The sequence below is a fragment of the Montipora foliosa genome, chromosome 3 (assembly GCF_036669935.1).
Source record: "Montipora foliosa isolate CH-2021 chromosome 3, ASM3666993v2, whole genome shotgun sequence".
Lineage (NCBI taxonomy): Eukaryota > Metazoa > Cnidaria > Anthozoa > Scleractinia > Acroporidae > Montipora > Montipora foliosa.
This window is the reverse complement of record NC_090871.1, coordinates 40380893-40390892: the sequence shown is the minus strand read 5'-3', so window position 1 is coordinate 40390892 and position 10000 is coordinate 40380893. Positions and strand designations below refer to the sequence as shown.

Here is a 10000-nt window from a genome sequence, read left to right as displayed (position 1 = left end):
GTCAGAATGTGATGTGAGTTCTGGCTTCCCTTCCAAGCAAACAGCTTTATGGTTCTTATGTGTGTGTGTAAGTGCTGTTCAAGCGAAAACCTGCTTGATTGTCTCTATTGAAAATCATTTTATCAGAGCCATCTTTGAACTGAAGCATATCAAGGCCTTTGTAAAAGCAGTATGACCAGTGGCTATCAGGATTAAATTTGGCATCAAAACCTTTACGAGCTCTTGTGCAAGTTATTCCTGCAACACCCTTGTAACGCTGAGCAAAAATTCTTCTCCTGTTTTTCACTGAACACAGTTGTACAACAGTACCATACGATATTGATGTGATGTACTCCTTCTGTTGATGTTCCTGTAATCTGTTGTATGTCACTTTAGGCCCTTGAGTGTTTTTGTTGCTTGTTAAAGTAAAAACGCCTGTCCTACGCCATTTGTCAGCACCAACCTGGTGTTCCCGAACAAATTCTTCCATTTTTTCCCCCATTTCTGGACATGTGCACACCCTCTTTGGAATCTTTCGTTGCAGTAGGGCTTCCTTTGCTATCTTCTTGGATGTTTCTCTAGCAGCAGCCCTCTTTATTTTCCTCCGTGCTTGCTGTATCTGTGCTTTTGCCTTATTTGGTGTCATTAATTTGACACCAGTCTCCATCTTCAGATTTAGACTCAGTCTTGAATATTTCATTGTCGAGTGCTTGTTTGCATTGGTCTTCCAAATAGGCCTGTCTACTAACTTCAACTAATTGTTCTTCCCTTTCAGTAAGATCACTAAACGGGATGATCAGCAAAGTTTGAACTCCTTGGCTTCCAACAGGTAACATGGTTTCAAGTTCCTTTGCAAAAGTAAACCAGTTAAGGTTGTTTTCTCGCAGCATGTTAATGTTTCTCTTGAAGGTGCTGGATTTACCGTTGCATTTTTGAGCAACTCTGTGTCATCGGGATGTAACACTTGGGAATCCAAATTGGCATTCAGTTCTCCTTCGCTCCTTGGTGTTTTGCGTTTCTCTGAAGTTGTAACAGAAACCTGGCACCCAATGCAGTTACAACACACTGTTCTACATTTACGCAATCAACTTCACTACCAGCTGGAATATTACAAGGAAACTCTGCTTCATCTTCTGACGAAGAAATTCACTCAACTCCTTCAATTTCTTCAAGGTTGCTCTCATCATCCTCTGAATCACTAGATGTGAAGTCCTAGCCAAATGTCTGCAAAACTGCCTTTTCTTTAACATTTGCCAACTCTAAAATAGTGTCCCTGATTTCACATACTTTTTCAAGGGCGTCATCAATTTTTCTTTGTTTAGCACTTAGACTTTGGACTCCGTACCGTTTTTGAGCTTCTTTTCCACTCAGACATGAACAAACACTCATTCTAAGCAACATACGATCAGCCTCTGTACTTACTAGTTTACACAAGGCAGCTATTTTCTCTCTAGATGGTAGCTTCTCCTTACTGTTTGCTCTTCTTGACTGCAGAAACTGTCTCATAATGGACACAAGTTTTTTGGGCGTCGACTCCTGGCTTTAAATAAATTTGAAATTTATATCTTAAAATTTCAAAAAATCTGTAGGTCAAAACAAAAGTAAGAGACATTAAAAAAAAAATGATTTTTCTGTAAAACTGGCCTACGAATTTAATTTAAAGTATTAATTTAAAGTATTTTAGAAATTATTTTTAACATTTTCAGGGGATGCTGTGTGGAAAAATTTCGCCGTCCCGCTTTTTCAAAAAAGACCATTTAAGCTGATTGCCATGGTAACAGTATTTTGGAAGGAAATGTGGTGTGAGAAATCTATGATGGGCACTTAATACTCTGGTCAAATTTCGTCTTGATATGATTACCTTAACTATATCTAAAACAGAATATATTTATTTTTGTGGAAAAGGGAGAAACTATTTAGAGTCTCCTTAAATTGAAATTCACCCAGCTTTGTATCAGAGGTAGCACGGTCTGGCAAGCTATATATATTTCTGCAATCAAGAGTATCAATTGTAAAGTGAGTAATATATATCTCTTGAGGAAAAGGGATAGTGATAACTCTATTTTGAAGTTCATTATAAATAGTTTTTGATACAGCCTGATTAATCGAAATCTTTTGCCCGTTAAAACTTTTAACAATATGCTCCTTTAAATTAAATGCCTTTTTGTTATGGAAAGAGGATTTTTAAGCAATTTTCGCCATTGATAAGGCAGAGCATTTATCACTGAAAGAGAAGTCTGAAGAATTCCAAAGTTCAACTCTCTCACATTACATTTAATTATTAAATCATTATTTTTAGAGATCACATCTCCTATTTTGAAAATCCCCTTCTCTGCCAATGTTTTAAAAAATACAGGTTTCCTGACGATACAAATGAATTTTTTATTCCAGAGAATGGTTTGGAGAGTTATATTTGTATCATTGATGATTTCTTCAGACTGATTATTTGCTGCAGAGCATTTTGCAATAGTCTTTAGGCAATCTTCATAAAAATGTAGGAGTTTTATTGGCAACTTTTTAACATCGAAAGTGCAACATAAGATCAGTTGCTTCTAACCGGTTCTGAATAATGGGTTGTTCCAGAAAAAATCCACCCCCCCCCCCCCCCGACAGATGGGATTCTGGAAGTTCTCGTGGGAGGGGGGGGGGGGTCAAGGACCCTGGAAATCCAGGCAGGAGGGGGGGTTGAACTAGAAAAAGTCTTCTGCAGGGGTCATCTGAACCGATAGTTCACGCGATTCGAACGTTTAGTTCGGTGACAGTTTGGCGCTCTCAGACCCTGAAAATAGTAGAAATATTTTGTTCACATATTTCTCACCTGACATAAATGATAATCTAAGTTCCTTCGCAGGTTGTTTTATAGCAGAAAACGCGAACAAGATACTAAAGAAAGAGCCGTCGCAACAATATTGCAACAAAGGGTTTGAAACGCCAGACACATTTTTACTCGTACCCAGACCCAGTGCGCCACCGTTGTTTCGTGTAATGATACAAAGAAAGAACAAAGGCAATTGATTTTTATGAGCTAAGACTGTATAAACACTCGTTCGCGTTTTAGCATTTTTGCTCCATTCTTTTCTTAGTTCCACACAACAGAAGTTTTATATAATTTAGCCAAAGCTCTTGAAATTAAAAAAGAACATCTTCTATACGTGATTGTGCGTATTTTCTATTAAAAATAAATGAAATTTAAGCCTAATACTTTTTCCCTGGAAATCCAGGCCAGGAGGGGGGGGTCTTTTTTCTTGGAAATCCAGACAGGAGGGGGGGTCTTGGGCTTCAGGAAATCCAGGTGAGAGGGGGGGTTAAAAAACGACCCCATCCGTCGGGGGGGTGTGGATTTTTTTCTGGAATAACCCAGTGTAAAAGTCTTCCAGCTACTTTGTTCATCACCGTTGTTGTTGTTTGTTACAACAAATAATCTTTTGTGAGTCAACCACAGAATTCTAATGTGATGCCTTTAGTCCTCCATATCTCCAAAGTACAGCGCACTGAACTTTATCTTTTCCTTTCAAGAAGAAATTGAAAATAATTTTATTTAGCTCTTTTACAGTTTCTTGATTCAAGCAAATAATGCTAACCCTATACAGAAAAATCGCAAGTCTCACCATCTCCAAATGTGTAATTTTTGGTTAATAGAGGTAGTAATTTCGTCAAAATTCAACCGTCGTTTAGCACGTGGATCATAAGTAAAATGAGCTCCCAATATTTTAACTGAGTGTTTAATTTTTAAGTTTCCTATTTCAGTACAGTTTTGCCAAGAAAAACGTCCTCTGTTACCTAGCAACATTATCTCGGATTTTTCAAGAGTATTTCTGAGACCTGAACATTCGCCAAAAGCTTCTACTAGTTCCATAAAGTTATTAGGTGAGAGATCATTACTGGGTTGCCAGTATGGCAATCCCAGTCGGAAAATGGGTGGGATTTGTTCGTTTCCTTTTTTCTTTTTTTTCCGTGTCGGGAAAAGTCTCACCTATCACTCCCTTGCTAAGTGGTGTTTTTATGCGTAAAGTCTTCCTCGCATATTTTTGTAGGATTTCAGGGGGTAGGAGAAAGGCATAGATTTCTCTGGTTTGACACAGTAGAATATTTCATTAACCTACAATGGCGTTGAAGATTAAAACAAACGCAAATGGCGTTTTGGAGGATTTTTAAACAAAATTTTCCCTTATGGAGCTAAAGAATGGAACGTAAATTGGATAATCAAGACAGGTGGTGAAAAAAATATATCTGGAATCTTGAAAGCGACGAGTAGTGAATTTCGACAACAATCACTGAGCTGTAATCAAAGTGAGCTGTAGTTCTAACATTGTACAAGTGTGTTGTTTTGTACAACACTGAAATCAAGTGGAAAATTCTCTAGTAACTTATGGGTTTAAAGGGACACTGTCACGGGCTTACATGCACAGTAGCATTCACTCTTTCCGAGACTTGTCACGCTCGACTGCCATTATGGAAATATCGGTAAGTTGAACAATTCTGCATATATTTTGCATTAAATAAAGTTTATCTAAAGCAAATGCTCGTGAAGTGAATTTCTTTTACTCAGGAACCTGCAGCGATCTTTTGTAAATCTAAAAGTGCTTGTATGACAAAGCGCAAAGAAAATAGTTCTCCTGGGTGCCTGTGCAAAGGGAGAAACGTGCTGTGTACAGATGAATTTAAATGTGGAACAAGCAATAAACCTTGCAGAAACAGGGTATGCATGCACATAAAGTTGAACATTCACTTCTTTTGTTATTTGAATTTCCAAAAAGCGTACGAAATAATTCGTGCATTCCCTTTCTTCAGGATTTGAACAAGCATTCGTCATCTGCCTATGAAAGTCGTAGAGTTCGTCCGAGGATTTAGTCTCTCTTCAGACGCTACCGACGTTCCAACTGAGGAACAACAATGAGTTAAAGAGAACAACGATGTGAAGGTACTTTGCTATTCCATTGTCCGTTGTTGTGTGTTCTTTTCCTTACCGCTATTCCAATTATAATGTGCAGTAGAATAAATATCTGCCTTGCAAATGCTACAAATGTCTTGTGATATCTGGCATTATTTTATTCCCCCTATCAGTACTGAGACTAAAATGAGTGAGAAGTAATATTATAGACCATGATCATGTCAATAATTTTACCATTTTTTTAACTGACTAATTTTCTGATACCAAAACGTAAGATTGAATTAGATTTAGCCCTGCATTTTCCCTTTGTTTACTAGTAGGTAATATTATTCTGTTGCTTCCAGGTTATATTTTTGTTATGATTGTATAATCATTATTTTTATTTTGAATGGTAAACACTGTAGGAGTTCATTGCTACACTGGATGAACCAACCGTGCAAAATTTGGCTGTGAGGGGTGTGCGGAGGGGTGTGGGGAGTATCTACATCCATACTCTCCTTATTATGGAGGATGACCTTGATGACACAGATAAAACAGGAGACATGATTGCCGGGATTGAGACAGCTGGGTCTACAGGTTCAACCATGGCAGTAACTGTTTCTTCCACTGAGCCCATTCCTTCGCCAGGCAGTCCTTTGGTTGATTGGTGTACCTGTGGTCTGTGCAGGCCAATGCCACAGGCTGTCGAAAATAAGTGTTACAAACAGCCAAAGTGCATCATAACAACTTCCCACTTTGCAAAGATATGTCTGGATCCTGATGTCTTGGAAATGTGTATCAGGAACACCGGTGATATCAGAAATGATAAAGAAGATGCAAGTACACGTGCTTTTAGGAAAGCTGCATACAAACAATTTATCCTAGCAAAGTATGGCCGTCTTGGTAAAGGAAAGAGACGTGTTTGTCCTTCTTGTGTAGTTTTGAAAATTCACAAGCGATACCCATCAGTCACAGGGGTTTACATGGGATATCGGGAGTTCTGAAATTATGTACGAGACTTCATTGTGCAGTTCCAGAAAATATCCATACTGCCCCCACAGAAGAGATTGGAATTACCTGGGGGGTGGGGGTTCTGTAAGGTAAAAAAAATTTAAACAAATTATGAAGCTAATTGGAATTTCCAAAGGGGTGGAGGGGTCTTAGAAAAAATCCCTTCCATGGGGGAGGTATGGATATTTTCTGGAATTACACATTCTGGCTACATGTCATTTTAGATAACTGCTTATCACTTATGAAAGTGAAATGTTATGGTGACCATGAATTGTGGTATTGTATTATTCATACCAAATTTCTGAGTGTTTTCTACCAGTTGTTTCAAGAAGTTAGAAATGTTGATTTAACAGGAAAAGCGAAGTGTGAAAGTCTTTAGAGTGTCCAAGGTAAAACGCTTCCACATGTACGTCTTACAAACTTCAGTAACTCACACTTGATAAAATGGACCATTTTATTGCTTAGCTGATGTACTCTGAACTTCTCTTATACATGTTGTATCCATTAATTTTTGTTTGATAACATAATGGGATGCTGAGTTTCTAAGTGGATGCTGTGCATGGTATGTCCACATATTGTATGAAATAAATACTAAATAATACTGTGGAAAATTATTCATTTGACGAAATTTCCCCCAAATCCTGACCAGATGTTGATTTTACATGCTTGGAGGGCACAATAAACCTGCTTTTTTTATCCAACAGTTCCTTCGAGGAAGGGGGAGGTTTTGCAGCAATTGTGGGTGCCAAAAGACGTGGATCACTTTCATTCGTTGACACCTTGTGTGCCACAAAATCATTGTCATCCACTCTAGCACGTAACATTCTTGCTATGAGCAATGGAATGTAGTCAAAGGTTTTGTTTTGTTTTACTGTTCTTACATCTCACTGCGTAGTTCTCTGATCATATCTCCTGGAGGTGATTTCATTCCCAGACTTGCTTGAGGCAGATGGGAGATCCAAATGGAAATTCCAGTCAAATGTAGCAATGTACTTCCTTGCCTTGTAAGCTTTATAGCTGCAATGAAAATAATTTTTTTATTTTTATTATAGTTCACTTTGTTCTGTCACTGTTCTGTTATTACTTGTAGTTCAATGATATAATCCTGGGATGCATGCAGATAAGCTATATCCCTTCTGTGATGTGTAATATGGCTGAGCACACAACAAGAATGTTGGGAGTAATTGTTGGGTACTCAAAACTAAAGAGTTTTATCATGTAATCCCATGCATTAATGTACCGCAAAGTATTTCTAGTAAATCTCGAATATTATCAGTGTGTAAAAGTACCTTAGCGGTGTTCTCTTTGGAGTGTATGCAAGGGTCAGGCTGTTTGCACACTCTATTCTGCCAGTGTGCCTGAAATTATATCTCAATGCTGTGACAATAGTACCAGGCAAAGTGCAAATTATAATCTGTATATTAGGATGTTGACCTGTAGATGTTACAAGATTTAACATATGTATATGTACACACTGTTTATGAATATGTATATTTTATATTTGAGCAGTGCACAAAGTTCATGTATTATTCTGTACTAAGACAGAACGACAACTTTCAGATTCATACAACTTGGTTACCTGAATCTAACTTAGAATCGGAAACTGTCCAGCAGCTCTGGGTTTAAGATGACTTTCTACAATTCTGCAAAGTCCTTGTCGCGCTGGTCAAACCACAATATTGGACAAAAAGGGTTGAGATTATTAAAAACAGGGGCTATTTTGCGCATGTCCTCAATATCGCACATTATTAGCCATCCCCCTCCCCCCTATAACCAATGTTGATATATTTATGTAAGATTACACACAATAAGGAAATTGCATGGTTAACATCGGTTAATTTTGTGTGTTCTTTAACTGACATAGAGAAATGTTGGTTGGTTAACATGATATTAACAGATTTGAAATATTTTTCATGACCAGTCTGTTTTTAGCCAGCTGCTGTGTTAACCGTTGAAATGCGTCACTTTTTGTAAGAAATGTAGAAATCTCATCGATTTTCTTCATAGTTTATACTCATTAGCAACGCCTTGAGAAAACGTTAGGGGAAACATATATAATGCCTTGTAGTTATACTTAAAATTCATGACAATTCGTATTCGAAGACGCACGGTTTACAAACAGGAAGTGACGTTTCTTGCAATCGGAAGTAATTTGCTCTATTACTATTTTGCTCCTGTTATACCACATTCTTGTTTGGTTTCACAAAAAGTTTAGGGAACTGTTCTCTGACATATTTTTCGAAGAAGGGTCCATCTAGTTTATCGTATGGGTCACTTCTGATCTCACCTTTGTGGTGGCTTTTTCTAACAAACAGCATGACAACTTCCCTTTTAAGGCCTTGGACACCTTCTTTCTTGATCCGAAAGATTGTTGCTAATGAAACTCCTTCTTCCTCAGGAACATCTTTAGCTTTGTCGTTATGATCTTGCGCCTGTAATAAAATATACGCTCCTAAAGGATCGTCAACATGCCTTTTATGTACCATTTCCAGGTGTTTTGATAATGAACCTCAATGATGATGTCACCTTGTTTTTTCTTTATTAGGGTTAATTAACTCTAATTGTCAATTGAGTACCATGACGACATGCCTACGACTGATATATTTTCCTTTTTTTACTTACAGAACTCATACATACACGCGTTTTGTGTTCTTGGGCAAAATGATCCCCAGACAATCTTGGAGAAAAGGAGTTGAGAATATTAAAAGCAGGGGTTATTTTGCACACTACGTCCTCAATATCGCACATTATTAGCTACCCCCCTCCCCCCTACAACCAATGTTGATAAGCCCAGGTTTGACATGCTTTGTTTTGTCTAGCAACATTGATTGGGGGGGGGGGGGGTGGCAAAAAGAGAGCTTCTTTTTCATACTTGTGATCGGAGTTTAGTCCAAAAGCAGAGTTTTCTCACCAATTTGGCCAAGATTGCACAAGATTGCAGGTTAAGTTTGAATCATGGATTTGATCATCATGGTTACACCTGCCATCCAACAACTCATGGAAGTCACAGACATGATGAAGTAGGCCAATCCACTTGCTCTAAGAGAATTATAGAAAACAAAAAGAAAAAAAGGTAACATTATATGTCCCACAAGGCCACACATAAGTGTGACATCTCGCTGTCTGGTGTTCTTGACCCATTAAAAAAAAGATAGATGTTTTCAGTAAACAATCTGCACAATGTGCTATAGGAAAATATTCTACACAAAATAAATTATATCATTTAAGTTTTCTCCTACTTTCATAATTTGCAAGGCTTCCTCATGTGAAGTGTTCTCAATTTCCTTGCATACATTGCTACAATACCAGAAGTGGTGGATTATATGATCTGACCAAGCTTTTATTTTGGCCATTGCCTTGGCTTGTCCAATCTGAAAGAAAAATATATATTCACTGTCATGATAATATTCTTGTCAGGATTTAATTTACAGTAGACAAGATATTAAAGGATAGGGTAGGGTGGGGATGAATAAGGTAGGATAGGAATAAGACAGTCTTCAATCTAGAAGTTATGGAAAGCGGGTCAAATGTCCCATGTGACATTTTAAATTGGGTCATTTCAAAAATGGTCTGGGTCAAATTATTATGATAATAATAAACTTCCAAAAACTGGCAATATCCCTATTATGTGATACACTACCAGTATTCTCGGTTTTCACCCACGTGACTATTTCGCATGACAACCGTTGCTATCCGCCATGTTGGAGCGGAGCTTGCTATCCACCAAGCGTAAACAAACACCACGAGATCTACTGTTCTGCTTAGGTATCGCACAAAAACATCGTTATTTTCATCATGGTCTTATGTTTAATGGTGAATTGTCACTCTAGAACTGTTCGTGATAAAGAAATTTCTTTCTTTCGAGTTCCTGTCATCGTAAAAAATCAAGGAGAAGCCTGCGAAGATCTGTCGATTGAGCGACGAAGGAGGTGGTTGTCTGCCATTAGCAGAGACGGTTTGACAGAAAGTCTTATAAAAAGTGGCAGAGTTTGTAGCCGACATTTCGTACATGGAAAACCGGCAGCCTCTTGGGATAAATGGAACGTTGACTGGGTGCCTACATTAAATTTAGGCCACTCGAAGAAAGTAGCATGCAGCAATGATGAGTTACAGATGGCGCGAGGCGAACAAGCAAAAGAA

At 38.0% G+C, this 10000-nt stretch overlaps 1 protein-coding gene and 1 pseudogene across 1 annotated transcript in view; both read left to right on the top strand.

Annotated features, from left to right (window-relative positions):
• LOC137995839 (uncharacterized) overlaps positions 1–10000 on the top strand; it is an 89533-nt gene that overhangs the window by 71339 nt on the left and 8194 nt on the right. The window lies entirely within an intron of this gene.
• Positions 4432–6709, top strand: LOC137994230 (uncharacterized; annotated as a pseudogene).